This window comes from Onychomys torridus, chromosome 13 (assembly GCF_903995425.1).
Source record: "Onychomys torridus chromosome 13, mOncTor1.1, whole genome shotgun sequence".
NCBI lineage: Eukaryota > Metazoa > Chordata > Mammalia > Rodentia > Cricetidae > Onychomys > Onychomys torridus.
In genome coordinates, this window is record NC_050455.1 from 7622225 (window position 1) to 7628784 (window position 6560).

General features: G+C 37.2%; 1 pseudogene; it reads left to right on the top strand.

The window, feature by feature from the left end:
* Window positions 1-5510: 5510 nt before the first annotated feature.
* On the top strand, window positions 5511-6045 carry LOC118594609 (annotated as a pseudogene).
* The last annotated feature ends 515 nt before the right edge of the window (window positions 6046-6560 follow it).

The window sequence follows — 6560 nt, forward strand, 5'->3', positions numbered from 1 at the left end:
ATCATGGTGAGGAAGATATAGTGAAGTTCCTTGTGGCAGAACTATCTTACATCCTGGCAGACCAGGAAGTAGAGATGGTAAGAACCAAGGGCCAGGCTCTCCTGTTCATAAGGTCAGTCCTAGTGACCTAATCTGATAGCTCAGCCCCAGCTTCTGAAGACTCTATGGAGTTCAGAATGGATCTGTAATGGAGATATGGCATCCAAAACATGACCTTGTAGAGGACAGTTCATATTCAAACCATAGCAAGAATCATTGATTTGACATCTCTGGATGCAAGTCAGCCCCTCCAGTAAATACTTAACCCAACTCACATTCCCTGTGACTCATTTCTTTTCTACTGCCATTGGTGATGTTATGAAAAATGGACTTCAGACAGACTTCATGTAGCATTGAAGATACTGAAGATTCATAGCAGATACTGAAGGGAAGGATTCCTTTCAAGTAGATTGACAGGTAGGTTAACTCAGTAATGACATCCAAGTAACTCTGACACAACATGATGGCTATAATCAGGAGAATCAAAGATAAAGAAAATTGCTGCTCTCAGCCATTCTTGGCCAAAACTACTTCCAGCTGACCATGAAGAAAGAAATATCCACATAGTCATATGCATATATGTGAGGGTTGACATTTTTTGCATCATATAATGCATTTTCATAAGAATATTCTTGCTTATTTGAAGCTAATTCAGATGAAATGATACTTGTATTGTGGTAGTGTGTACGCTATCAAGCTTCTGTCAAGGCTAACCATTCTACATTTCCCTCAGGATTTTCAATAGTTATATGAATTTGGAAGTTTTGAACCCAAAAATCTGCATGACTGTGTTTGTGAGTCTGTTTGTCTCAGTATTTAAGTACCTCCTTTAAAGTATTTTCCAAATGGATTTAAAAAAAAAAATGTTTGGACAAAATACATCACATGACTAGTGTGGAATGTAACTCCCTTGGGAACTACAAGAGCACAAAATACAAGGTTATTGGATTATTACCTTAATATATAAATGTATAAACAATAAAATAATTGAAAATACATGAGATTTAATTTAATCACTTAGCAGAATCAATATATTGTGTTAAAAGGAAAATATAAAATGCTTCCTATTGGAAAAAAATATGGCTTCCCCTCCAACCAGAGAGAATGAGATTTGTTTACTGAGGCAAGGAGAGTGTTTGTAGGATCTCTTTCATTATAAAAGGGAATCTGAATCACACAGAGAAATGGGTACTCTTATTTGTTTTGAAATTCGCGTTTTAATCTTGTCACATCATCTGGGCAGGTTAAGTCTATGACAACGAAGCTCCTAATGCCTTCTTGGTCTGGAGAATTATGAGAAAAACAGTCTGCAACACTGTCCCTAGTGAGCTGTTTTCCCAAAACCTCTCTATAAAATCAGGTAGTGTGAATGCAGGGCAAATGAAGTGGCGCATGCACCAACACAGTCCCGTCTGCAAACATACAGTTTTAAACTTGCCGAACAAACTACAGCCTATGCAGAACGGGGACATGAGCTGTTGTCTTTATGACATCTTAGCTAAACTGATTTTCTTGGTCAGCATTTCAACTACCAGAATAAGGAGTCACCACATAGCATTGCTCCTGAAGTGGGTTCTCTTCCACTTTGGCTGTGCAAAATGCAAAGGCAGCCTTAATGAAGTATTCCTGACATGTCTATACAGTATTTCCCCATTGGTGTTATCATTTTGAAATCTGAAAAAAACTCTCTCTGACTTTTTTTTCCTTTTCCTTTTTTTTTTTAATTTATTTTTTCTTTATTATTATGTGTTTTAAATTTTATACATCAGCCATGGGTTCCCCTGTCCTCCCCACTACCACACCCACCCCCACCTTCCCCTCAGCCCCTCCCCTCCATTCCCCCTCAGCCGGGTCCCAGGTGGAGCTCCAGTTGTCCAACTGTCAAAAAAGAGGAGGGTCTGCAAGAGCGTGAATTGTTGAATCCAACATTGCAAAAAGCACAGGGACAAATAGCCAAACGAATGGAAGCACATGAATTATGAACCAAAGGCTGTGGAGCCCCCAGCTGGATCAGGCCCTCTGGATAAGTGAGACAATTGAATAGCTTGATTGCTCTGACTTCTAAGAAAATTCTTGATTATTTGTTGGGCATTGATCATCTTTCCTGTCCCTTAAAGCAGAAATTCAAATTCTGCCTTGGTTTATGGAGTATATGTCTGCAATATGAAGCACATAAGATAATGTCAGATATAATGCCATTTATATTATATAACATCATTTATAGTTGTGGGAAGTGTGTGTTTTAATGTTTAAAAAAATACATACATTCATTATAAACTGTGTGTGTGTGTGTGTGTGTGTTTTAATGAATTTTGATCTCTTCCATACATAATTGATAATAATAATAGAACACAGGTATTTTCTCAAAGACACGACATTTTAAAATAAAATTTTTGACAGTTGAGTAAATTTTTTTCAAAACAGATATGAGGTAGTCTCATCAAGGCACTTTTAGCTTTGTTTGAAATCCATTTATAAAGTAATTAGTAATGCTCTTTCAAAAAGAGAAACAAAGAATATACTCTTTAATATGACTCCTTGCCTTCTAAAGAGGTGATAGAAATATAGCAATGTTCTTTATTTCTGTGCTATTTCATAACCATAATTTATACATGCAGATCCCACAAGCATATGCCAGCAACAGGTGGCATTTATTAAAAATCCACATAATGTCTTGGGTTGTGTCTTTCTGCTTAAAGGCAGGAAAATGGGTTTGATAACCTTTCAAGATCATTTCACTTAGGGTCTTCAAAATTAGAATCTGAAATGTTCCCATTGCTTAATGTTCGTTTATTTTTATTTTACTACTAGTTTCTTAGTTTCTTTTTTCTTTTGGGACTAGTGTTTTTTTTTTTTTCCTCATCCAAGTTACTTTTATTTTTGCCATATTTAAAAGTTAAAGTATAAATCATTGTGGTATTTCCTCCCTCTCTCGTCTTCCTCCAGCCCTTCCTACTGCCCTCTCAAATTCATGGTCTCTTTTATTTAATTATTTTTCACACACACACACACACACACACACACACACACACGTATATATACATGTGTGTGTGCAATTTACTGAGTTCATTTAGTATTGCCTGTGTGTATATGATTTCAGGGCTGACTACTTAGTATTGGGTAACTAGTTAGGGGTCATCTTCTTTGGAAAGTCAAATTCTCTCTCTCTCAGAAGTTGATGGATGCCTGTAGTTCTTTGAGGCTGTGTCCTATGAGAGTTCCCCCTTTCATATTAGCATGTCCATTGGTATTGTCATTGTTTAGGTATCATAACAGCAACCATATTGTTGAGATACTTGTTTACTGTTTATTTTGCAGGTATACCTATTTCAAGTAACAGAAATCTAACTTGAGTCAGAGTAATAATAACATATGGACTCTGTGAAAGGGTGGGGTCAATATTGACTTTAGATAGTTGTAAAGTCCTTTGTTTTCAGTGGGCAGGCTAATTCTCTTTCTAATAAGACCACTTTGAAGGGCATTCCCAGCCTGGAGATCCTCAGGAGCTAGGTCATGGTATTATTCCTGGGCTATGTCCCTTTTCAGTGCTCAGATTGGATGTACCATTATTCAGTTTCTGTCTCTATTCAGCTCCATTTTCTGCAGTCTTTTTCAAGTTTTGAGCCCAAGGACACTTGGAAATTCACTTCCTGGAGGCACAGGGCATCTGGTCTACAAATATGTGTGTCTGGAGTCATCTCAGGAGTTTATATCTAGCATAAGATTCAGAAATGGATCATCACAGCTACAGTGTACCAGTGAGGTGCAATGAAGACCCCATGATATTGGTAGGGTAGCCTATAGGAAGTTCATGACCCACTGTGAAACATTTAAAAAAACACATACATTCATTATAAACTGGAATGAAAATATTATCAACAGAAATATATCAGCAGTGGCATATCATAGGTTCTTTAAAAGTTTAAGGAATAATCTCAAGGAAGGTGCAATTTTTACATCATGGATGGGAATAATGGGGATAAAGAAAATGAATAGTTCTTGTACCTAGAAGGCTTCATTGAAAAACACATAAATTAACCCAACATCACGAAGCCAGAGAGAAGGAAAAACCAAGAACTAGGCTTTAAACTTCATTTGTAGAACAACACATTTCCCAAGAAAGCTGAATACTCATCCCTGACAAGTTGTTAGCATGACTTTTGTCAGAGACATCTGGACTGATGTCTTTGAAAGTATTACATTCTCAGATATTATGAATAATATGTGAATTCACATATGTGAATCATAAGAAAAGTTTAAGGGAGTCTGACAGAGAATGACAGAAAAACATTATTAACTTGGAGATACATGGAGAAATTAAGCTCCCTAAAAAGGTAAGTATTTGGACAAGTATGAAAGTTTTTTTTTCTCCACATGACTCATGAGATTAACAAATTAATTGCTAGTCTTGTTTACTAATATTTTTGTGAATTTCTTTTAAATTCTGAAGCTTGATTTCTGTGTAATATTTGAGAATAATGAATTTAAAATAATTATTACTTACTATTTGAAGCACAGAATGTTTAGAAATTCTTTCACTGACTCTCACAGAGCTGTACTCCACTAATCTCTAGAAAGCTGGCAATCAAAATATTAAAACCAAAAATAGTGAAGCAGAAAATGAGGGAACAAATGTCTTGTGTCACATAGAAAACAAAGAATGCAGTGAAACAAATGAATAATTCCTTCAGAGTAATTGCTTTAAATGTGAATGGAATAATCTCCCCAGTCAAAAGGCAGAGGCTGGCAGTACTGATAAAGCACCTTTTGACTCTTTTCCACAGACTTGAAACTGATTTTATAACCAAAGGCAGAAATGGATTGAATGTGAAGGCATTGAAAAGGTGTTACCTGCAAGTAGTCATCAAAGATGGGCGGGTTTCCTGACATAATTAAACAAGAGGGAAGTTTCAGAATAACAGTTGGAGAATTCCATACGCAACTTCTAATAATGGACACAGCAGTCGGGCAGAGAAGCACAGAACAAAACATTTGATTAACACGATAGAAGAGTACTCATGAAGTCGAGATGAAACACTTTTATCAGCGGGTTCACACACAGACACCTAGGACATTTTCCAGGAAAGACCGCATGTTAAGTTCCTGCTGAAAGGAGCGATATTCACAAAGTGTCTTTCTAGTCACAGTATGATGAACTTAATGCAAATACAACTGGAAGGTAGAAAACAAGCAAACAAGATTTGTGGTGGTTGAATTAAATACCTGAACCATCAATAGATCTAAGAAAAAATAAATCACAAGAGAAATTAGGGAGAAAACAAAGGATAGATGAGCCTTAATGAAATATACCATACAACGTCTGAGACACCACTAACGCAGGGATAAGGGGAAAACATAAAGGTATAAATGTGTGTATGCAAAGCAATGAGCCACCCTTGGGCTCGCTCCTGGGACAATGCCCATCTACTTTGGCTGTGCTGACTGTGTGTCTGCTGTATCATGCTGTGGGCATGGCGGACAAAGAAGGAAATCAGGAGTTCACTTCGAAGGACAGCCTGTCAGATTCAGCATCGATTTTACCCGCCACTCCTGAGACGAGTGAGAAATCCACCATCACCCCAAACAAATAGTTCAGGAAAACAATCTGTGAGTGGGACACTTAAAGACAGAAACACGATCTCCATCTCATTCTTCTTGTCATGTGGTGAAGCGACTTAAAGTGGAGAATGAAGAAAATGATCAGACCTTTTCAGAACTGGGAGCATCTTCCAAAGAAGAAAGCTGTTCAGAGTTCCAAGAGAGTCTGAAACACACAGACAATGAATCTGAAAAAGGTAGCTCAGAGAGTATCAATACATGTGAATCTAAGTCACTTGATACTGGATCATCCAGTGCCTTCCAAAAATAGTTTTGTGAATGAGAATACTAAAGAAAGATTAAAGGAATAAAAAAAAAAATTTGACAAAACAGGTTCAAGAAGAGGAAGACCTTCTTTAGAGGTTAAAACTTGTCAAAATGTATAGACTAAAGACTAACCTGAGTTAGAAAACTGTTGATAAAGAAGTGAAGGAATCCAGCCGGGGGCTGCTGTCTGAGCTGTATGTAGTCAGTTACGTCTGAGCAGGGTGAAAGATTACAAGCTGCTGCTCTGTAGCAGGAGTGAAGAGGATGTTACAGGGGTTTGATAAGCTTTTGTTTGTTTTTTCTCCTGGCTTCCCCCTATCATTTTGGGGTGATAGAATCATTCTCAGAGCCTCAAATATGCTCTGTTCCTGAGCTATACACCTGCCCCCTCTACTATCTTTGAGAATTTCAAGGTGGAAAGATGAATGTTTTAAGGGGAAGAAAGATGTGAGTTGTGGCTTGCAGAAAGGTATCTTGAACAGTTTAGGATATTCTGATACATAAAAAAATTACAAAAGGAAGCTTAGTGTTTTGGATATGTATGCTAAAGAAAATATTTAAATATTAAAAAGTTAAATCATGAACCGGGACAGTGGTGGCACGAGCCTTTAATCCCAGCACTTGGAAGACAGAGGCAGGCAGATTTCTGTGAATTT